Genomic DNA, 25,596 nt, shown 5'->3' on the forward strand with positions numbered 1-25,596 from the left:
GTTAAAACTATCCTTGTAATTACATCTTCTATATAGAGCAAAATATCCATTGATAGGGTGGCAGTGTAGATTAGTAAAAAGAATCTAAAGCTAATTCCGCTACTGGTTTCCTCATTTGTAAAATGATAATACTATCTGTCCTACTTACGGCATGTGTTAACATAACAAAGTAAAAATCATGAAATTATTATGCCACAGGAAATACTCAAAAATTTAAGAAATCAGAGAAAGGGACTATGTTACCTGAATTGTTATTTTTAAAAAGAGTGGGGAGTATTCAACAATGCATGGGATACCAAATCAATATCAAGAGGGTCCAGTCTTCCCGCCAAAGATTTTACAAATACTTAAGTGTTGACATGTAAATAACTACTTCTTTCAAAAAGCCTCAACACTGGCTTTTAGCAAATGTGCGTTCCCCTTACCCTTTCCATTCCACTACTACTGAATCAGTTCCACATTTCCGCCTGGCCTCCAGAACTAAGTGCCCCTAAGATCCTCCTTCCACAAAAAGAAACTGCTCCCAGAAGGTACCTTGTTAGCTTTTTCGACCTGATAGAAGCCCCTCCCTGATCTGATCAGTGCTGTCATTATCCTCCTTAATGTACTGTCAGGGCCCACTTTATCCTCTCCTAGGAATTTTCCCCTCTCCCCTCTTCTCGACTACAAGGCATATCATCACCACAGACTTGGAGATTCTAAAGTTCCCACTTTCTGACAATTTCTAGTTAGGGGATCCAAGAGAAGTTACTTCTGCTGATACTGTGCTTACCATAGATGAAACTGTCTTTCTGCATCCCAAATTTTAGAATCTTGCATTTGTACTGTTCTTACTCTGTGTTAGATTCAGTGATGGAAATTCACAGAACATGATTCTGCTTCAGTGAAGTAATAGAAAGAAATAAGATGAACGTTCATATATAATTTAATGGAGAAATTAACAAGCAATAGATAATGGGGAGGTTCTATAACATTACTGGTATTATCTTTCAACCATAAGGTTTTTTACCAGCTAACACTGAGACCTAAGCATTTTAATATACTGTTTCTAGACAAAAAAATATACGTTTTTGTTAGGCCCTACAGTTCTTTTCTTTGACTGTTCTAACAGACTCCTAGATAGACAGCCTTCTAAACAGATGTTTATATTTCCTCTAATCTTCCACAGGATCTAATTCGCATTCTTCAACTTCAATTCTAATATAAAGAAATAAGCACGAATTGACCTTTTCTTAAATGCTCATTTTATGTGCCTTACACATTTAAGAAATTTTACATTTAATAGCTTCATTTTAATAAACAACCTGGAATACAATGTACCAGTTGGACAAAACAAATTAGAAGAACACTCAGCAACATGGCCAGATCTTAGGAAAAAATAAGACAGAGGAGGGTGGAGGGGACTATAAGAATTAGATTAAGACCTAATGTACAATTAAAACACAGGCACATAAAATAATAAAACCTTTTATAAGATATAAACAAAATGATACACACCAAACACATTTAAAGGTCATTTGTATAGGGACTAGTTATAAAAGAAAATGGAAGAACAGTCCTTTAACGAACCAGTGATAAATGGGTATGACACAAACTGAGGAATATCATTAACTCAATACTTCTGTACTTGAGGTTAAAAACTGGTACTTCAACATTGGAGAAGATAATCATGTGACTGTTTAGATACCTGGCCTTTCTCCCCTCTATGGAATTCTTACTGCTTTATTTAAATCCATGGTTGTCTGTGGGTCCTTATTATCACCCTGACACTTCAGGCCATGTTCCCATTTGATTACAGTAGTATTTTGTAAGGATTACTTTTTCTTCAACTCTCAGCTTGATACTTTTCTTTTTATTTTTTTATTTTTTTGATACTTTTCTTTTTAAATGGCACTCCAAAACAAGGTACAATAGCTAGTATAAAAAGATGCAAATTTTTGTGCATTTTAAATTCTGCATGCATCTAAATTACACTGTGTCCCATAAGCAGCAGCATGTTTTGAGATACTATTTTGGACTAGTTAACATGAAATTCTCTGCATTTCTTTACTCCTTTGTCTTTGAACTGTCAATAGTGGATACCAGAAGTTAAACCTGTATTACACAACTATGGTAGGGTTAAGGGGGAAGTCCCCCGGCTTAGCAACAGTGGAGAGCTAGAGCTGTTACCACCCCTCAGTCCAAAGGGTAAAGGGAAGTGTGGCTACTAGGACCTAGGAGAGTAGTGGCAGGAGAGGGCCTCCTGACAGAGGCAAAAACAACAATAAACTGGTACTTCAGACAAAGCCATCCTCTTTCATAATAAACAAAGTTGACCAAAATTTTAAACAGTAATTTTTTAAATTGTGATAAAATATACATAACATAAAATTTACCATTTCAACCATTTTTAAGTGTAGGGTTAACAATAATTTAAGTTGTCATTGTCCCTTTAATACCTTTAACTGTGTAGCAGGGTAATACTACATAAAGGTGAATAATCTTTTTTAGATTATTTTCTACTCTAAAAAAATTATGAAAGCACCTGGTATGTACAAAAATATATATTTATTGAACAGGTACAGGGGAACCCTAAGGGTACAGACAATATAATTGATCATCATTGTATCATACATTGTATTGATGTCCGAGATTTACACTTTATTTGCCAAAAGAACAGTGACAAAGATGTAACAGATCAAGTTCGCTAAGATTAAATTTTTTGAAGTTTTTGTTTTTACTTTAAGCATTATGGTCCAGGAAAAGAAGGATCTGGATTTCTCCTGAAGTAATGCCTTTGAGTAGTGCCCTGGAAGATCAGATAATGCTATACACGGGTTCTAGGATCCCCTCCCTTAACCCCCTGTTAAGTAGAAGAAAAAAATAGGGCAAAAGAGTTTCACAAGAAACTTGTAAATGAAAACTTGGTAATTTGCTCTCCCTTCCTCCTTATCAGCTAGTGGGTCCCCTTTATTTTAACGCTTTATTTTCAGTTATCAGGATAAAAACTGACTTGATTAACTAAATCTGTGGCAGTTTCAAAAGCAGGTGGAAAAATTGTGTTTGAGGGTGAATGTTACCCTCAGGACATAGGATACTGAAAAAGGAGAAAAAATGAGAAAGCTATTGATCTGAATAATTCACTTTATAAGCATTTCCAGTTGACAGATTGAATTACTCTGCAAGGACCACTACTACCTATGCCAAAGGTTCCTGAGAAAACTTAACCAAAGTAAGTTCTTAATGCTGCCAAGCAATTGATTTTAAGTATCTGGCATAGGGTAGGCACACTGATAAGGAAATTTTACTATCTACTCACTTGAACATTTCATCCTTCAGAAGTCTAAAGAGAATAATAATGTACGTCAGTGATGATTTAAAATCCACTGTCAAGGTGATCATTCAGGATTTTTTTCTTTAATACTACCTGTTACTCAATCTTTTATTATCTAGCTGGTAGGAAGCATTCTACTTTTTAAACTAAATATAGGAGTTACACAATTTCCATAGGTGGAAGCATTGCTAAATAATCTCCTTTAACTTAAAGCCTCTAAGAGAGCTTCTATCAACCCATTACTCCCTAATGTCACTTAGATAGTACTATCCATTGAAGTAAAAGGTAAATGGGCCCAAATGAAAGAAAAGAACTTTTTTCTCAAAATGGACAAACCCACTCCTAAGGATGCTAGGAATAAGCAGTGACTATGAAAAGCAGTATTTGAGTTTCAAGGTGACTACTTTAATCACACCCTTTTAATCCTAACTTCAAATAAGATGACTTGTGTCTTGCTAGCAAATTCTGAGGTAGTAAAGGAATAGCTAACAAATTTGTGAGAATCTTGTAATAATCCAGAAAAGATATGAAATAAGTATGGGAAAAGGATAAAAAGAAAAAAGAAGCCAAAGCAATTAAGTCTATATTCAACCATATTTGTTTTATTACTATATTAACAATGTCTTACCTTGTGGAATTCTCTTCTGAGAAAAATAGATACAATTTTGTCCCTAAAAAAATTTCAGGTAGAAAAGTTGAAATGTTAGTTTCAAACAGAAAGTCTTTTGAAAATGAAAAGTTACAAAATGCTAGCATAGTACATTTAGATTATTATGACATTTGGTATTAACAAAGTTTAAGAAATATTAAGTCTCAAATAATAAAAGTATGTTATTATCTTCATTAAAATATTTATTATAAAATTTTTTATTTTATTATAAAAATACTCTATCAAATCATTTTTGCTAAGTACATAATAATGAGTGGCACATTTTCATATTCTAAGACATTAGTACTTAATTGGGTTTTACTCTTGCCAAGATTTGATATTCTGAAGAGTACCATTTTTTTAGCTATTCTACATGTCATAAAAGTCATCCCTTTAACGTGTAAAATTCAGTTACACAACCATCACCACCACCTAATTCTAGAACATTTTCATCACTCCAATAAGAAACACTGTTCTGAAGGGTATTTTTATTCCCAGGAAGAGACATCTTAACAAATTTAATTTTAAAAGATATACAAGAAGCATACTCTTTACAACACTCTGATCATAATTTGTTTTTTTAAAAAATGTGTAGAACAAAGACCAGGAGGGAAAACAAATATCCAAAAATTATAAGAGTGGCTGTATTTGGAGAGCGTTATTATAGTGACTCTTTTTCATATATTTCCTCAAAACTAAAATTTTATAATATTAACTTTACAGTTCTTAAAAAAGTAAAGCAAAGACATACATTTTCTAGAGATATATGCTAGAATTTGTTCCACAACTCAAAGGAAAAACAGAAATACAAGTTGACACTTTTTTAAAAGCCCACTATATTTTTTATTAAATGTTTTTCAAAGTAGATAAAGTAAGTATAAAGTTAAAAAAAAAATTTGGCCACACTTACTAATCTGGTTGAAAAGCCACAGCTGCATCTTACTTTATGACAAATTGACTGTTTCATTACTTTGGCATCTGGGCATCTACTTCTTAATGGTCATTTCTGAAATAAAGATGTAATTAAGAACATATTATAACAAAAATATAAAATCTTTAAGGACAATTATCTAAATATTAGTGACTAGAGGGAACTATCAAAACAGTTCTTAAGCAACCTTCTAATAAAAAACATTAACTGGGCTGAGAATGAGGTGGGAGGGACCAGAATTATACAGTTATGCTACACATACTCAGTATAAAAATCTACAACCGCTTCAGTCCTCAATCCCTTTCACCATCAGACTCTTGCAATTCCTAAGGATGCCACTTACAGACCGGAAAAAGATGAAAGGAAGACGTAGAAAAGGAACCCTAAAATTGCACATTTGGCTTTTTGTTTTTGTTTTTTGTTTTTTTGGCTGCACCGTGCAGCTTTCGGGATCTTAGTCCCCCAACCAGGGATGGAACCCAGGCCCAGGCAGTGAAAGCGCCGAGTCCTAACCACTGGACTGACAGGGAATTCCCTAAAATTGCACATTTGAAAACAGTAAGTTAATTGCTTATTTATTATGCTTGTCTGTTTCTCCCTCACATCTTTAGAAATCTAAGCTCCAAAGGAGATTTTTTTCTGTCTTATTTGCTGGTATCTCTCGAGCACCTAAGACAACGACTGCCATGCCATAAGTGCTCAGTAAATATTCATCAAAAGAATGAATAACTTTATGAATGATTTAATGTTAACTGATGAAATATTTAACCTGACAATATGTCAAAATGGCAGTCTCAAAATGCCATTTCTTCCACACATACACCATTAATGTTAATGCCAACTACATCATCAGTATTGTTTCTTTTCGTCAACAAACAAAGCCCATAATTAAAAGAAAATCAAGACATGGTCCCCGAACTTCAAGGAACAGAATAAAGGCATCTATCACTTTGTAATTTTATTAGTGCAACCTCTGGGAAAGACTCCTAGAAGGGGAACTGCTGGACGTGTGATCTTCCTAAATATTGCCAAATAGTGTGGGTGAGGGTCTTTTTCTTTTGCAAACATGTATGTTCTTTGAGGAGACAGCTAGGAATATAAGAAAAAATCTTTTATAAGGAGTGAAAAGTTGACTGATCTCAAGAATAACCCTCAAGGAACCCAGTAGTACCCCCTACTTCCCATCCTGTAGCTGAATTAATATTCCACAAAATTCTGCTCTTTTAGTAAAAAAAAATTGGGGGGAATACAAATATTATTACAGAACTGCTTTTCTTCAACAAGCGGTTGAAGAATAAACCAAAATCATTTTTAAATGGTTGTCTACAGAGAAAAGAGAAAGCAAGTTGGAAAGGACAGGCATGGAAGTTAGACTCCTCAGAATATATCTTGTTTCATAGTTTTTACTTGAAGACATGTTTTAAAGTCAAATGAACATCAAACGATAATGACATTTTGAACATCAAAATGATAACGACTACCACAGACTGAAACATTAAACGTATTTTTTAAAAAATCCATCGTCTTTGGTAGTCACTAGAGCAAGAACTAATTATCCTGAAAATTGATAATGGAAAAGAATCAAGTATGTATCCTGCCTTTCTTATATGAAAGGCACCCCAGAGTAACCAGGCAGTCAGTAAGTGAAAGCCCTCCTTTATAGGATTCCAAAAAATAAATGTAGAAGGAATGACAGAATTAGAGAATACCCATTTTGTAATAGTTAATGAAATAATAAATCTAAAAATTGATCAATGGTTGCTAAAACCATTAGATAAAAGGTTGATGGGAAACTTTATAATGGATAAATCAGGCTACAAAACCTAAACCCAGTGATTAACCTTAACATCATTAAAAAGGGATCAACCAGACTTTATGTGCAGAAGTATTCATCACTATTCATTAGGTATTTATCCTGGGAGCTCCAACTTCAAAAGATATCCATAATATGACCATTTTTACCACCTCCACTCTTATGATGGTCCAAGCCACCTTATTTCTCATCTGCATTACTGTAATAGTTCTCCATCTGATCTCCTAGCTTCTTCCCTTGCTCACCTCAACAAATCAGTCAGATTAGTCCTTTTCAAAAGAAAATCAGATCATGTCATTCTTCTGCTCAAAACCCTCTAATTGAGTCCATCTCACCAGTTTCAAAGCCAAAATCCTTACAAAGACCATAAGGACCACGATCTGATTTTCCCTTCCCCAACTCTCTAACCTTATCTCCTACCACTCTCCCTCTTGTTCACTCCATTTCAGGCACATTGGCCTCTTTCCTTAAACACATCAAGCATGTTCTCACTTCAGTGCCTCAGGACTTGTACTAATTCCTCCTTCACTTCCTTTAGGACTTGGTTTTTAAAAGTTATCTAATTAAAGAGATACACCCTGGTACCCCAGGCAAGCCCAAAATATCTGCCTCGGATTTCCTCATCTGGCAGAGAATATGTAAGGAGAAGTCAGTCATAAATTTTGGAGATGATAATCATTTGAAACACAAATGTAATCAATTTTCATATCTTTGTATCTAAGCATCTATGAAGTTATACTGTCCCTTTTAAAAGATTCTTATGGTCCAAACTTCAAAGAATTAATGAAGATATAGCTACCATAGTGTGTGTGGTTTTTTTTTTTTCAGTTTTTGTTTTGTTTTTAAATCATCTGTATCATAACCCTAGAAAGAAGTGGTGAAAGATTTGAATTATATGAGTCCCATTAAAAAACAACTAGCAAAATAAATGGCATTCCCTTTCCTCCCACTCCTTTAGGGATTTGTTTGAGATTACATTATAAAATTCCAAGTAATCTCAGGAAAAGTTTAACTACTTTCACATTTATCTGTTACCTTTAGGCACCATGACCACCAGAAAGAATCGAAAGAACTCACTAACTCTAACATGACTAGACTAGCTATGACATGGTAGGGATGTTTGAACTTAATTATTTTTCTTTAAATAAACAAACTCCTCCTGGGCTAAGGCCTAGGCTGCCTTTTAAACATCTTGCGTGTGGTGGCCAAGCTTCAGGGTCTTAAGAGAAATAGCCAGGGGACAGAGAAAACAGCAAGTATGACTCAGTGATCATATTTAATAGTCTCTGAAGACCAAAACAAAGATACCAGTTCTGGCAAGAGTTCTCTAGAATTGCCCCAAAACTGACTTATCCACATACCTTTCATCTGAACAATCTATTTTCACTTAGTTTAAGGCTCACAAAGCATTTGTTATGTGCCTATCAGACCTTACGTACAAAAATAAACCAAAAGTATTATGAAAACAATCAGCTGGGGTTCTAAGAGTTGGATGATGAATCTAATGTTAAAATCTGCTTTTTTGGGGAGTGACGTGAAGAGAACTCTTGAATATTGTTGTGCAGAAATGCCCCCACTCATCTGGAAATCAGACTTTCAGCAAGTTCAACCACTTGAAAAAAGGCTAGTGATATTAAAGCAAGCTTTTACTGAGCAACTTCTGTGTGCCAGAAATTTACATTAGCTTGCTTAATTCTCAGAGCTTCCCTATGGGAAAGGTATTAACAAAACAGAGTGGTTAAATAACTTGTCCAAACCAGAAAGAGACAGCTCCAAAATGCAAAATCTCAGTCTTTTTCACTGTTATAATCTGCAGTAAACTGGAATAAAACTATTAGTCACAAATACCACATTTGCCCCATAGGAGTAACATGTAAATCCAGGCTGCTCATTTGAGAAATCTGTTCCATTCTTCCACAGTTGTTTTAAATAAGAGGACAAAAGAGGAAGGTTCACTGTTGTACATTAATAACAAACATGTAGCATTAGGGATGAATCAGAAGAATATGCTACATTTAGCTCTAAGGGAACTGAGTAAGAGTAAGTGAGGCACAGCATAGCTCACTAATTAGTATTCATTCATAATGATTAACCTGAATCAACTCTAAGTGACTGATGGCTATTCCATATGTGCTGAGAAGTCAGGGAAGAAATGTTAAGATTTAATACAATGGGTAACACAGATATTTACCAAAATAGTTTCTGTAGTTTTCTGGATGTCTAAAATACTTCTCTCTCTTTCTCTCCTGATGTACAGATATACACATACACATACATACATTAAAGTTTTTCATTAACTTCTTAAAATTTACAATAAAATTATTAGTTATAATTCCTAATTTTCCTTTTCCGGAAAATTCTCTCATGTGGAACACCTTAGTTCCTGACACTATGAGATAACACTTATTGGCTTCAGTTCTTTATACTCAACAGAATCTGATTTTTTAACATGTCATTAATCAGAAAATATTTTGTAGGAATATTTTCTTTCTAAACTGTACATTTAATTTGTTACTAGATGCACCCACTGCTTATCATACAATGAAAGTAACATACCTATTCTAAAATAAAAAATCAAGGTGATTACTTAACTATCAAGATGCATTACCCTGGGACTTCCCTGGTGGTCCAGTGGGTAAGACTCCGTGCTCCCAATGCAGGGGGCCCGGGTTCGATCCCTGGTCGGGGAACTGGATCCCGCATGCACGCCACAACTAAGTGTCCATATGCTGCAACTAAAGATCCCACATGCCGCAACTAAAGATCCCCCATGCCGCAATGAAGATCCCGCGTGCCACAACTAAGACCCAGCACAGCCTAAATAAATTTTTTTTTTAAAAAAAGACACATTACCCAGGAACTGTGGCCTTACTATACTAATGTCCTCAGTTATTTGGAGAAAGTAAAGACTCCTTGGAACAAATTATCCCTATTGACTAAAAGACACGCCATTTAAATAATTTACTGCTTTACACAGAGCAGAGACTCAACAGATTCATGATTAAAAGTTCCCCAAAGACCTAAATACATTATGCTAGTCTTCTAAATACTTGATTGTGTCCTGGGAATTTTCAGCATAAATTAACACAAAAAAAACCTCCCTCACAATCTCAAATCATTGCACTAATGGTTAAGAATGATGAAGGAAAGGGGAGGGAAGGTAAGAACACACTCTTCCAGGATACCAATTATAAATAATACAACCTTCACCTATGGTGTTTGCTGTTTTGTTTTGCATTTTAACAAAATGGAAGTACACAGCATATGGAGTATGTATTGTTTCTTGAAACTTTATCATACACACCTCCTCTCCCTATAGTTAGTGTTTGTCTCTTTCTCTCTCTCCTTCCCTTCCTTCCTCTTGCACACAATATGAATAACTGTTACTTTTTTAAACTTTTGTTTTATATACAAACATGCTACTCACATTCTGGCCATGACAATAAAATATATTTCTTAGCTTAAAAAAAAAAAAAAAAAAGACCTCTTAACATATGAGTCTATGTAGAACATTAAGGTAAATATCTCCTGGGTTAGTTTTCTTCTATGTGTTCAACATTATACGTAATGAAGAGATACATACAAATAAATATCACAGAACCTGTGGCTTTACTGTTTTTCATGAATTTTAATACCACACACAATAAAATATTCACTATGGAGAGGAACTTGGTATTAAAGCAGATTTACTTTGACTCTATTCCAGGGGGCTGAGTTACTTGAATACCAAAAGACTTCAGTATTTGATAGTCTCTTCTTGAAGATGCTGTAATATGTATGTGCCCCACAAACTGTTACCCAACTGCATTAACTTCCTCAAAAGTGTAAACAACTTTTATAAAGCTCACTTCAGCCCTTTTATTTTCTAGGGGATAACCAATAACTTCAAAAATAGAAGTCAACCTAGAAGAGTTACAATTTTTTTTCTACATTCCTCTTTTACCTGCTAGGAGGAAAATACTATCTTCATTCTTTAGTAGTTCTGGTAGACTCTAAATATTTTTCAGCAATGTAACAGATACAATTTTTCGCCACACTCAAACTCTAATTTCTCATGGTAAGCACTGCACAAAGAACAATGAAAGAAAGAATGACCAATGCCTTCAAACTGGAAATCAGTTTCCAGCAAAATGAAAAGTAGAATTCATGTCTCATGAAAGAATCTTCAATACATCCATATCACAAAGCAATCAATATAAGCTATACCTGTTTTCTCTGAACTACAGCTATGAAATATTGTTTCTCCTAAAATCCACAAAACTTTCAGTTACGGCCATCAGATAATTCAAAGGAATTCAGTGGCCCTCTATAACTTGGTCCTCCTTCATTATACATAAAGAATTTGCCTAATATTCTATATTTAAATTGCATGTAGAAAGAAAAAATGGTAAGAAGGAGGGTGAGAAAGAAAACCTCATAAATTGGCCATATTAGAAATAACAGAACAGATTTTGAGACTGGGGGAAAAAAACTGAAATCATTTTATATTTTATAGGTGAAGAAACTTGAAGAAGCATATGAGCAAGGAAAGAACTGAAGTTCATATTATAAATGGTATTTTACCCTAGAATTACCAATTCCAACAGATCTAAAATAGGTGTTTTAGCTTAATACATACATAGCATATGTAATCAGAACAGATCGCAATGTTGAAGAGTTTAAATGAATGCATGAATTCTGAGTACAGTATATAAATTAAGGGAAATTAGAAATGGTCTATGTATCCTTTAGTGATGACAGAATTCCAATAAGTAACCTGATTCCTTGGTGCAGCTTTTTAGGACAGTCTGTGCCCGATGGATCACTGCTCTGGCCCAGTATGGCATTTCTTACTTAGATGACTAATTAAATGCACCATTAGCTAATGTTCATAAAGATAAGAAACTGTGTATATGCCAATATCCTGTTTTCAACCTGGTAGCTTAATAAAAGGACTACTGCCCATTTGAGGATTGCTGGTCCACTAAACCAGTTCATAAAAGAGGAATAAATCTCAAAGTTAAGTAGTGGAATAGCAGAGTATATATATAACGTCAACTGCATTTATACAAAAACCCATTGTATACAGCCTGCACTGGACCAAAAACAAAAAAATTCACAGAGAAATAAGAGTTCTCAAATTTAAATTTATATTCTAGGGAAGATCAGATTAGGATAAGGACAAAAAGCATAGTATATTTAATATTAAAAATGTAATACTTAAAGAGAATAAAAATCACTTTCAACTTCATGGACATTTACCTTACATTAAGTATTTCTCTATCACCCAACTCACATTTAGACTGTTTACAACAGTATGTGTGTGGAAGGGCATTTGATCTACTCAATTTCACAAAAATTACAGCCTCCCATTTAGTCCCAAAGGTACAAGTGAACAAAATAACATTATTATAAAGTGCTGATTTGGTAGCAAAGAAAAATCTGCAGAACAGACGGACTCGTACTAAAGGAATAATTAACAAGAGCTGTGGTTCATGAAGAAATACTCTAGCTTGGGTGACATCATGGTAACTACGAGAGTTTGCCTTTATGATTTTCCCCCCAAACCAAGCTGGATATGTCCCAAGTTAAATAACAGCTCCTGTTTCACTCCTAGATGTCACTTTTTTTTAGCTTTAAAATAGAAGTACATAAGTCAATTTAAAATGCAAACTGGTATAAAGGCTTAAAACTTATTAAGAAAGCACTGATTCTAACTTAAAAAAAAAAAAGGCCTTAAAGACTTTCCTAAAGCAGAGGAGGAGTTTCATCGTTTTTCAACCTACCAATGCAAATAAAAAAGGCTATAAAGGATGCTGCTTGTAGAATAACATGCATGTGTCCCCCCATTCCTTCCATATATATTTGTCTCTGTCTCTCCCTCTCCCAGGGCTGTGTGTGTGTATATGTGTGTGATGTTTCTTCCTCCCTGCCTCTATTTTGGTCACTCTATGTCCCCTCTCCTTCTTGCTGACCTCTATTACACTCAATAACTGGCTTCTAAGCACTGATATTCAGAAAGCAAGCATTTTATCAGATTGTAGCCTGTGGCAAAGTGAATTAGAAAAATAGCCACAAAATGAAAAAAAGAAAAAAAATCATTCAATTAGTTGAAAATAGATAAAATTAAAGCCACAAATTTTCATTTCCTTTAAAATGTCTAAACACATAGATATACCATACATATGACTTTAATAAACTTAGTAGAGTTAATCTAACAGATTTATTTACAGGATTTTGAGCTAAATATATGGCGAGAGGGGGTATTAAAAGAGTTAGTTTAATACAACAGTTATGAGCACAGGCTTTGGAATCAGCTTTGAGTTCGTGTCCTAGCTCGACATTGACTAACTGTATGATCTTGGGCAGGTTACTTACTCTCTCAGCCTATTACCTCATTTCTAATGTTGTCAGAATGGCCTGTGATAACACCTGTAAGACAGTTTGCATGGTACCTAGCACATAGTGAGGGCTCAGCACACATTACATCTAAAACATGCAGTCAACGTTTATCACTCTTTTTGTCTGCCTAGCATCTGAACTTCCCTTCTTAAGTCTGGGAACTTCCCCACCTTATGTTTTCAGAAGATCAAAGAGTTTTCCACATCTTAAATTTAAGAACTTCACACCATCTCATGATTTCAGAAGGTGAGACACTTTTCCACATGTCCTACACGGCCAGGACACGGGCTATGCCAAACACACATGCCCAGCCCAGAGTAGAAATGGGCAACTAACAAGCAGGACAAGAAGAGACCAGAAAGAACTCTCTCTCACACTAATGGTGGAGCAACTGCAGGAAGGTCAAGTCTGGGGCAGAGGTGGCAGCACTTAGAGTCAGCCAGTGCTAGCTGTGTCACTGGGACAGGCTGTGGCGTCTGTCAGTCTGTCTCTAGATGGCACTGGCAACCTCATGGGAATCGTTGTGCAATGTGATTTCGGGCACTGTTTCTGGCTGCTCAGCCCTGAATCTGGTTCTCTAAGTCTCAAAACAATTTGATGAGCCACTGAGCTCTATCCAATATCCTTTTAAAATACATGATATGCTTTTACTGGTTTTTACTGCCACCAAGAATTGTGATGGAAACAATCAGGCAGGGGGAACATCCATTCTCACCTACCCCACCCCCACAGGGGAAAAAGATTCTGTTTTTAATCTCTCCAAAGAAATACAAAAGTAATGTTCACTTTCAACCAACGGATTTACCCTGTAAGGTTTTGGAAACCTTATTTCTATAAATTTTGGATAATAATTTTCTTAATTTAGAATATGAGAAATGTCTAATCAATTTTAGATTTATTTCAAAGGAACACAGACAAGGAGAAGTGATGACACAGGAAAATACGTATGTGCAAGGAGTAAGTATCATTAAGGTAAGAGAAATTATCCCAACATGCCTGAAATCAACCTCGCTGTATTCCCAAGTGCCTTCTTCCCAGCAGGAGCTTTTCACTTGGGGTTCTATAACCAAGGAGTCCCTCCTCCTCTTAAGGGTTATTTTAAGGTCAAAAATTTTTAAATTATTATCAAAAGGCCTTAAACATTCCTATTTTGTTTTAGCAAATAACTCAGTAAAATATTTGTATAACAAAACCATTCAATTCTCTGTTAAAACAGTGCAGAGCAAGTCAGTGCCTGATTGCCACAGGCTGATTTTTCAGTATGTAAAATACACTCCTCTCCCTCTCCCAGATTTCTCTGCATGGCCATTTTATAGTTCAGTAATGCTTTTTCCACTGTTTAGAATGTTAAAGCTCAAATCTGTTAATTTTATTACTTGTCAATATAAATGTAATATAAGGTTTGTGGGGAGTGTGAAAATGGGGGGTTAAATATGTATTTTTTTTAACCCCAGGAGCCAGTTACCATATAGAGTTGAATGTTTTAATGAATAAAAGAGCAATCTAAACAAAAGAGCAATCTTTAAAAAGTGATCGTCTTTTCAGATTAAAATTTTAAAAAAAAGAATCAAGCATTTAGAAATGTATATTGACATCTAATCTATAGCTATCATATTAAAAACTCAGTAGGAAAAAAACTGAATTTCAACAGAGATTTGTGAAAGAAAATAAAAAAGGCCACAAAATTTTAGGGCTCATGACAATAATACGTTAGAGCTATGTTACAGGACAGAAGCTGTTGAGACCTTGAGAGTTAAGCAACTTACCCAAGGAACCTATCTTCTGATTTAGCTGAGTGATGTCATTAAAACACCTTCAGCTTGTTCTTCAAATAGATTCAAAATAAAGTTAATTGCACACCATATGGTATTAATTCCTGGATTTAAAATGACAAAAAATACTAAATCCAAGACAAGTAATTTCAAAACTCAACTGTTAATACTCTTTTTAATATAAAGTTCTGACTTATGATAATTTATAAATACCCTGGACTTATCGATGTAGAAAAAATCATTAAGAAAAGTAAAAACTTTTCATAGTATCCATAACTCCCAAGGTGTGTAAAATCCTTTTTGCCTAAGTGCTGAGGGCTATTCCATTAATCACCAGTCATAATTTATTGGCTGTTATTTCCCGGATTCTGTCAGAACATAACTTATACTAAACACCACGTATTTAAATTTATGCCATTTAACAAAACAAAAAAAAAATTTTTTCTTGTAATAATCTACCTGCTCTAAAAAGACACCATAATCCCTCATGGAAAAGTTCCTTTGTATTTGGTTACATTATATTAAACATAGAAGGAGCTCTGTACTCAGGAGAGTAAGAAGAAAAAGTTCACAAAAAATCAAACTCTTCTTTAAATGAGGCACGTTCAAGTCAGCCTAACAAACTAGCTATATTTACGTTTCATGAGAGGCCTAGGAGAAGCAGGGCTAAAAAAGAACTAAGGCTAGCTTTGGATGACTACCTTGTTATGAAGAGTAACTTATGCTATGAAACTACAGTTAACAGCCAAAACATTCAAAAAAAAAAAAAGGAAGCTAACAGACTCCCCATCAAAATAAGGTGCAAGAACAAAAAGTACATGATACCCAGAAGAGAACAGGGAGTAAATATGTGTATAAAGAGAGAAAGAAGGTTTACAGCAAAAATGGCAAACCCAAGACACATGTACTGCTATTTCCCCTTCTTCAAAACTGGCCAACGCAAGTAACAGGTGACAGCTCTGTAGAGGTTAGCAAAGGCCTCAAAAACCTCTAGATGGCTATTACAAAGCAATGGGAATTATCAGACCAAGCAAAATATTGCCATTCCTTGTTTAGATTGACTGGAGGAAGGTTACTGAGAAAAACTATTAAGGAGGAAAGGAGTGTAAGGAAAAACAATAACAGTAAGCCACAAATATTTACTGAACTATTTGTTTTATTTTTAAGGTTACATATACTGTCTCATTTAGTCCTCACGACAAACTTCAAAACTACTATTACACCCACTATACAGACAGGAAAAACACCGAGGTTTACAGAATTTTAAACAACCAACTTGCCAGAGTCATACATACACTAGTGGTGGTACTGGAGCTCTAACATGGACCTGAGCACTTTACCACTCCTTTTAATGGATCAGGCAATTCAACTGACCTAACCCTCTATCCATCCTCCCATGTAAATCCACCAGGACAGATTTTTTTAAAGTAAAAGTTTAATTATTTAAGTATTAGCATGTTTCTAACTGAAAGTCTGGAAAATATAATGGATGTACCAAAAGTCCTATCTTTTTTATTGCTTTTATAATTAGTATTTTAATGAACACCTTGTACATAAATCTCTGTGCACATTTTTATTCCATTTATAAAATATTATAAATGGAATTCTGGTCAGTGTGAATATATTCTGCCAGAACATCTGATTTTAATATTACTGAATTGATGAAGAGATTATGGTTCCTTAAGAAAAACAACTGTGCCTTATTCTCCCTTACCCACAATGCCTAGGCACATGAGCAAGTCTTCTCAAGACTGCTGAATGAATGGAGGAGGGTCCTCTCGAGACCCTTAGCACACAGTCTCTGAAGAGAAAAATAAACAGAGCAGGCTCCCACATTAGAAGACAACAGTTATGCCACATATCGAATTCATTAGTGGGCTGCATAAAACTCTTCTTAGGGAGAGAAGAACATGAACATTAACATTGCCATTCAATGTATTTCCATGTGTTTAAAATATATTTCCATGTGTTTGGTTATTTTATAGTACATTTAAAGAATACAGTATTTTAGTAGGTATATAACACACTGAAGACATTATTTCTCCCAGTTTATTATCTATATGCCTTAATCTGCTATTGTCCATGGAAATCATTTCAGAACATGTTCATATAGAAAATTCAGAGCTAAATATTTTAATAGTAACTAGAGTTGCTATTTTACTTTGATTTTCTATATCATCTATTTCCATCAAGTTCTAATGATATCATAGCAGGCAATGTCCCCATAAAGATGAAAAAGACTGACTACAAAACATTGTACCAGCAGGCACTGATCCAGCACTTTAGACGTATTAATTTAATCTTTACGACATTACATGGTATTACAATTATTAATCTATTTTATAAAGAAACTGAAACAGAGAGAGATTAGAAACCTGCTTGTTTTGGGACTTCCCTGGCGGTCCAGTGGTTTAGACTCTGCGCTTCCACTGCAGGCGACACAGGTTCGATCCCTGGTCGGAAACTAAGATCCCGCGTGCCACGCGAGTACGGCCAAAAAAAAAAAAGAAAACTTGCTTGTTTTTTTGAACCTAGGTATTCTGGCAACCACACTTCTAATCACTACACAGAACTGACTCGCGGTATCAAGCAAAAAGTACTGAACAGCTTTCCGTGGACATTGGTGACACAGGGCACAATGAGAGTATGCGTCCCAGAAAATAGGAAATTCAACCAATCCAGGTGGATTATTTACTCATTAGGTAAATAATTATTTATTACGGATCAAAAACTGTATCAAAATTGGGAGTATTCTCCTAACCTTGAGAAATACTAGGTCTAAGAAAGATGGAGACAGACCATCATAAGGTAGATTATCTAGTGTAAATAGACAGATCTAACCTCGCTAGAATAAAATAGAATTTTTACAAGTGCTGTGGCACAGAAGGCGTTATTAACTCTGTCTAGGGCACTCAGAGAAGCTGCACAGAGAAGGAAATACCTCAACTACACCTTGAATAACAGACTTGTACAGAAATTTGTAGCTAACAGTCTATCTCCCCACAGAAGGGTCACTGCTGTGAAACTGCTGCAGTAGCACAAAACATGTCTCAGCACAGCGGAACCACCTTAGGTTTGCTGGAGGAAGAGTATGGGGCCGCAATAGGTCTGAGTGATCAAACCCCTGTCAACACAATGGGAACCAGCAATAAGAAGCGGCCTATCTATCAAGCTTAATTTTATAGCCAGTATAGCTACAAAACTGCCTTTATTTGTTTGACATACCTGCATTTAAATTTCTAATTTAGAAAAACCTAAATTTTAAAACTAATAATAAGGAATGGAGGTGGGGAGTAGCAGACCTTCAGTTAATCATGACTGGCCCTGACCCCTTCCTGAAACCTCACCTTAAAAAGTTAAAAGGAATTTTTAGAAGTATAAAATCCATAAGGATAAGAGAATGGGGAAAGACAACAGCAAATAAGAGAAGGCACAATATTTTGGAAGCTAGGAAAAAAAGAGGTAACTAAACTAACTAGACCAAGAAAGCTGAAACCTAAACCTGAAAGGAAGAAGCCATCAAGCTGATAAACACAGAAAAGTAGAATAATGGTGGCCAGGGGCTGAGGGGGGGTGGGGGGTGGGAGGGGGGCTGGGATAAATAAGCAGTTACTGTTTAATAAGTACAGAGTTTCAGTTAGGGATGATGTAAAAGTTCTGGAGATTGATGGACAGTGGTAATGGTTACACAACAATGTAAATACACTTAATGCCACTGAACTGTACAGTTTAAAATGGTTACAATGGTAAATTTTGAGTTATGTGTATTTTACCACATTACCACAATTAAAAAAAAAAAAGCAGCAAGCTGACTCATGCTGGAGAGATTCAGGTATTGGTCGCATGATGAAGACAAAAATGCAGGGTGCGGCTGGAAACGAGATGACTGGTTGAAAGTTCATTTAAGTGGCCTCACCCCAAAACCAATCTTCTCCCCATCCCTGGAGAGGGTGTACCACAGACCCTGATCTTTGGAACACAGGTCAACACTAAAAGCAAGACAAAATGATTACTGAAAAACAGGAGAATTATTTGAAAGTCTGCATTCTAAATAGGAGGCAGAAGGCTGTCTCCAAGAAGAAAAAGGAAATGACAGATTATCTGATGTGCCCAACCATATTATATTTTATGTTTGTCAGAGAATTGCAAATTAATTAATAGGCACAAAGTACATAAAATTTCAAACTCAGATAATTATTCGAGAAAACATTAAGTTGGACAAGAAAGGAAACATGATCACAGTGTATTTTGTGACAAGGCTGTGAAAAATATTTGCATAGTCATAATAATTTAAATACTAAATAAAGAATTTACCCCCCAAACCTGATATCCTATAAAAGGAAGATGAGAGAAAGGGAAATATGTATAAATGTTTGCAGGCGGCACAGAGATTAAGATGACTAATCCTCATTTTTCTTAGAAGGAAAGTGAGTAGCTACTGTCTTAAAATGAAAAGCCAACAAAAAGCAGAACTGACTTAGAAAAATAAAGACACATCAGAACAGCTGAAGGAATTGAAATTGACTGCCCCTAAAGGCTGGGAACTGGACATAAGAAGAGATGGTGCCCTGCTATTTTTATAAGCCTTGAAAATTATTTGATTTTTAAAACTACATATGTACAAATATCACTTTAATTTTAAAATAAATTAAAATGTACAGAGGCAAAACAGAAAATTGTCAAAATGTTAAAACGATTTGAAATTGTCTAGACTGAGTATACGCCTTTTTTTTTTCGAACTATTGTGTTAGCTTTCTGTAATTCTTAGGATTTTCAGTAGTATTGAGGTCAACATGCTACTTGCTGCTCTGCCCTTCAGTGCTGTTAGGCATCACCAAAATGAGGCTCCAGCGGGAGGAAATGGTGCTGAAAATGTTGCCCCCGACCAGCATGCTAACCCACCAGCCAAGAACGCACTGGTGCCGGAAAACCCTGATGCCCAGGATGACCAGGTGGAAGAGGAGGAGGAGGAGAACAAGGAGGAAGACAACACAGGCGGGGAAAATGCAGCTGATGTCACATGAACTGCAATGCTTTAGAACGGGATGGAGCTACAAAGAGTTTACATGGGGAAGAATGCTAGGACTTGATGGATGACTAGTGTTTCCAGAACATGTCATCTGGGTGGTGTCTTTATACACACTGTTCTTGGTTTTGCATTTTGCCCTGACCACACTGGTCATTTCTCCCTTGTTCATTTGGGATTTGAAGAACACCTCCAAGCATCTCATTTTGAAGGCCTAATCACAACCATAGTAGGGTATGTACTTTTAGCAATAACACTGATAATTTATCATGGCTTGGCAACTCTTGTTAAATTTCATAGGTCTCGTCACTAGCTGGGAGTCTGCTATATTGTTGTTAAAGGTCTCTTTGTTAGTGGTGGTAGAAATAAGTGTTCCCTCTCATTTGTGGCCGGTGACTGGATATCTGTTCCCTGGAAATGTCTGATGCTACTCTGAAAGATCATGTTTCTGCATTAACTAGTAGGAATGGTGTCTGTTTTCTACTTTGCCTCCTTCATTCTGTTGCTGAGACAGATACTTCAACCTGGTGTATTTTGGTTTCTAAGGAATCTGAATGATCCAGATTTTTAAAAATCCAGTACAAGAAATGATTCACTTGACTATTTATAAGCATCTCCCAAGATTTATCTTGTCAGTGATTCTCTTTGGCTCCATTGTGCTCCTGGTGCTTTGTCTACCTATTCGTATAACTAAGAGTCTGCTGCCTAATTTTCTTCCATACAGCGTCATGCTCTGCAGTGATGCTCCAGTGAGTGAACTGTCCCTTGAGCTGCTTCTGCTTCAGGTTATCTTACCAGTGTTACTTGAACAGGGATACACGCAGCAGTGGCTGAAGGAGCTTGTGTGAGCAGGGACTGTTACTGCTGGAAACTTGCTGGATCTTCATTCCTATTTGGTGGAAGACCAGGAAGAAAATGAGAACAGTGCAAACCAACCAGTGAACAATAACCAGCCTGTTTGAAATAATAACGCTATTCCTGTGGTGGGGGAAGGTGTGTATGCAGCCCACCAAGCCATACTTCAGCAGGGAGGGCCTGCTGGCTTTTAGCCTTACCGTCGGCCTTTAATTTTTCCACTCAGGATATTTTTGTTGATTTTCTTCACGTGCAAGAACCTTACTGATGGCCACCCTCATCTGCCTTACTCTAGCAGTATTTGCCAGCCGTCGGTTAATGTCATTTTGGACGGGGACTGCCAAAATCCACGAGCTCTACACAGCTGCTTATGCTTTCTACGTTTGCTGGCTAACCATAAAGGCAGTGACGGTGCTGGCGACAATGGATGCCACAGGGATGCAGAGTGATCTTCAGAAGGTTAAAGGGTAGTCCCGCATGATAATGAAGACTTCGATAGTTGCAGTGCTGCTGGCTGGAGTCGTCCTGCTTCTTCTGGGGCTCCTGTTTGAGCTGGTTATTGTTGCTCCCCCGAGGGTTCCCTTGGATCAAAGTTCTCTTTTTTTCCCATCACAGGACTGGGCACCTGGAATCCTGCATGTGAGAATCTGCAGCTATATAACACTGATGGATCCTCAGTGGTGGTTTAAAACTGTAATTGAGCAGGTTTAGGCAGATGGCATCCGGAACACTGACCTTCACTATATCATTTGGAAACTGGCAGCGCCAGTGATCTCTGTGCTCTTGCTTTCCTAATGTGTACCTTACAGCATCACATCCGGCATCATTCCTTTACTAGGTGTTAACTGCAGAAATGCAAAACTTGGTCCACTGGCGGGTTTTTCCACTTCTACTAATAGTCGTGGTATTGATGGGAATCTTGTCCCTCCAGGTCTGCCAGTTTAAGTGCCTTTATGAACATATTAAAAATGACAAGTACCCTGTGGGCCAATGCCTCGTGAACTATGAATGGAAATCTGGCAAACAAAGCACGTCTCCGCCACCTCCACATTCATCCCAAGAATAAAGTGGTTGTATCAACTACCTTGACCTTCCCCTTGCCTTTATGTGTCCTTTTTTGTGGACTTCTCTCTTCGGAGGTTTTCCCCAGTGATCTCTCAGTATTGTTTTTAAGTTAAACGTATTTGACTTGCGTTCTCAGCATTCAGAGAGCAGCAGTGCAAGGCTCTGCTGCCCTTCCTGCATCTTCTGACATCACTGCTGTCTGAGGTCTGTATACGTGTAAATAGAAGTTTCTGGATACCCTAAAACCTTGGGTTAAACAGAATGTGCAGTGTACATCTTTAAACAAAACGTATATTAATTTATTAAATCTAGTTGTCACTTTAAAAAAAAAACAAAACACCTTTCTTATAGCACAATTCATGAACTGATACAGTATGCAATTCACTGGAGAAATACTTTGGGCATGAGGCAATTCTAAAGCCTAACTGTTTAAAACCACTCTATAAACACAGTATTTTATTTATTCCTTTCCCCCTAAGAATATATATTTGGATATATTTATATAAAGGCTTATATTATTTGTAACTCTTGGATCAAATCCAAATTTTGACATTTCAAATGACTAACATTTGTAAGCCCCAGTGATGGTAGAGCTGAACTTAAATAAAGTCTGAGTGTCAAATGATACAAATGGACAAACTGAAAGGCTACTCATGGAAAAATATATAAAAGTACTAAACATGCAAAAGAAAACAGGAAACAATCTTATCTGCAAGAACTGTACAACTTGCAACTTTTTAGTATATGTGCTGCCAAAGGAGCACAACTTGCAACTTTTTAAAAGTCACATTCTTGTGGGCACAAATTCACCAACTAAATATAATCTAATTAACATACTTCTTCTACACAGTCGCAACCAAGAACTTCATTCCAGAAAAAGAAAATACTTCAAAGCACAAGATTAAAACCATGAGCAACTACATCAGAATCTACTGAATTTTTTTAAAAATTAATAAAGTTCTTTTCATATAAAGATAAAAACTATGAGCCTTGGTTTGCTTTTCCAGCAGTACTAATGGCCTATGCTGACCTACAACATATAGTTGTTCAATTTCATGTATCAACTACATAACAAATGTACAAATACTTAAATAACTATCACAAAGGTTTAAGAGCATTAAAATCATGTGTTATACTGTTTATACTGCACACTCATATAATCAAACAAGAACTAGAGTCAGAGATAGAGCAACCAAAGAAAACCTCAAGTTTTCGTCACTGAGTGCCCACGTGTCAGAGAACATGACGGAGAAATTCCTATGCGACAAGACTCCTGCACTCAAAGAGTTTGAGATTTAGCAGTGCACGAGGAGAGGTAAGAAGTGTATGTGGTGGGGTTGCCAAGACCAAGACGTGAAAACAATTCAAACAATATAACAATATATACAAACAAGAAAACAATATAAAAAACTAAATGACTAAGTACTAAACTACAAAATATAAAGGGTAAATTTAGAGAAGAGGAAGATAACAGTTGCCTTGAGAGAGGAAGAAGGCATTGAACTGGGTCTCAAAGAAGTAGAGAAACATTTGAAGAAATAAAGGAGAAAGATCAATGTCTCTGTCTCTCTCTCAACTTTGCTGTATACTTAAACTACATAAGGACATAAACTACATAAGGACAGCTGAGACTTTCTGATTCCCAGTCCTATAATCTATGCACTACTATACTACACACTATTTTATGTATTAAGTATTTTACACTGGACTTCATTATCAACCTCAATTTCCTAAAACCAAAAACATTAGGATGCTATAAAAAAAGATGCCCATCTTAAAGTAAGTATGCTATAATACACAACGGCCAAATGGGTCTCAGTTAAGACCACAAAACTTTTATAGCCAGAACCATGGCCTTCCCACTAAACTGAGATATGTTACTATTCCAGGACTATTCCTTTCGCCAACAGGCCATTCTAATGGGAGGGTACTGCCCAAGCAACAAACTTCAGAGCTGAAGTCACGGTTCCAAGGAATTCATATATAGAATTTCTTCATTGTTTCATCTAAATTATTTTGATTGTATGCTGATAGCTACCTAAATAGAGATGGAAAATCAAAGAAAAATAATATACCTAAATGAAACACTATAAAATAAACACAGTCATGGAATGCACAAGTCGTTATGCCATACAGTTATTAGTCACAAACTTATTATAAGCTTTCTCAGGAATTATAATATTACTTTTTACACCTAACCTAAAATTTTCCTTCTCTAAATTGGTAAGATCCTATTAGTTTTCATACATCTACAAACGGTATCTATGTTCACTAGTGTACCCCAATCTAAATTAATATTCATCACAAATTGAAAAACACTCATTGGTCCAGCACCTGAGAGTCATGGTTCCTTACATCCTCTCTCACTTCTTTCTCTTTTCCCACACCCAAAGACAGAAGACTCTCATGCTCTCCCACTACACTCCCGCCCAAAACCCCTGAGCAGTAGCCAGGCGCTCCCTCCCCCTTCCATGAGGATCCACTACTTAATTGATCCAATTTATCCAGTATACAGAAGGGTGTAACCAAGTTTTCTTTCAATATTTTTACCTGTGTTTTCATGTGTGACCGAGAGGAGGAGGGAAAAGGAGTTCTAAATGGAGGCACAAAAGAGCCGAAAACAACCTTCAGCCCTCTAAGGCAGCTGTGGCACAGTACAAAAGCAATGTACCTGAAGTGGAGGATCAGGGTCTTAAGCCCAGCTCTGCCATTTAACCATTTCTTAGTTGAATGACCTCTTTCACTTAGCAATTCAGCCTGCCATGTCCAGCTCAGTAGAGTCTTAGATAATATCCATGCTCTTAAACCACTCCACTAAGCAGCCACGTATTTGTAGATGGATCATTATTTCTACTTACCTTTGGATATGTTATGTGATCTTTAGCACACATCTTCGATTATGCCTTAGATTAACATTTAATTATACAAGCCTATCACCAAGGAAATAATTGTAGTGGATATCAAGAGCAAAATAGAAATTGGGATCAGTGTTTTATCAATAATATTCAGATAATCAATAATGAATAGTAACAATCACTAAAGTACTTTATTAGCCATTCAGGAATCTATTATTTTTAATTCTCTGAAAATGTATCAGTTCATACACACACAGAACGTTGACTTTTATGTATTATTAGTTTGTTTCAATGATTATAGATCACACTAGTTAAATATTTGACCAACAAAATTGTATACTCTAATAGTCAGGGTTAGACACTAATTAACTTCAGTTACATTTCACTGGTAACTGTATAAAAGCCTATACAAATTTCTATAACTTACCAAAAATTAACTCATAAATGTTTTATTGCTTCCACCACAAAGTTTTATCTAGTAGCTGAATACAGTATTAACATTTATTAAGCAATCTCCTTAAATATATTTAGTAGTTAACAGTATTAATATCTTATTAAAATTATTTCCACTGAAGAATACATATCAGTACTTTCCCAACTTATCAGCATAATTGTATTTGTAGTACTATTCTAAATTACTGGATAAACTAGAAGGAAGACTAAAAGTTAATTATAATTTTTTGAAATATCTGGGATCAAACCAAATGCTACAGAACCCAAGTAAAACAACAAAATCAAATATATTCTTTGGGGATATGGGACAAAAAACAGACTTCTGGAAGTCTTATTAACATTAAGACAATAAACTAAATTTTGAAACAATTCCTAGAAATGTTAATGCTATAAGTGACTCTTCTCCATGAAGAGAAACTTATGCAAAATAAGCATGTCTTAAAGGCCAACTCAAACAGTGCTAGAGTGAAAATAAGAGACATC

General features: G+C 35.8%; 1 protein-coding gene and 1 pseudogene across 2 annotated transcripts in view; one reads left to right on the top strand and one right to left on the bottom strand.

Annotated features, from left to right (window-relative positions):
• Window positions 1-25,596, bottom strand: part of FRS2 (fibroblast growth factor receptor substrate 2) — a 112,964-nt gene that overhangs the window by 61,848 nt on the left and 25,520 nt on the right. Inside the window, exons 2-4 of one of the 2 annotated variants that reach the window (XM_061206561.1) lie at window positions 20,681-20,774; window positions 4,873-4,968; window positions 3,942-3,984 (exon numbers count right to left, since the gene is read on the bottom strand). The gene's annotated coding sequence lies outside the window, so the exon portion shown is untranslated. The remainder of the gene's footprint in view (window positions 1-3,941; window positions 3,985-4,872; window positions 4,969-20,680; window positions 20,775-25,596) is intronic. The other variant, XM_061206560.1, reaches the window with a different exon arrangement.
• LOC133101654 (E3 ubiquitin-protein ligase MARCHF6-like) lies at window positions 19,653-21,806 on the top strand (annotated as a pseudogene).

This window comes from Eubalaena glacialis, chromosome 11 (genome assembly GCF_028564815.1).
Source record: "Eubalaena glacialis isolate mEubGla1 chromosome 11, mEubGla1.1.hap2.+ XY, whole genome shotgun sequence".
NCBI classification, from domain to species: domain Eukaryota; kingdom Metazoa; phylum Chordata; class Mammalia; order Artiodactyla; family Balaenidae; genus Eubalaena; species Eubalaena glacialis.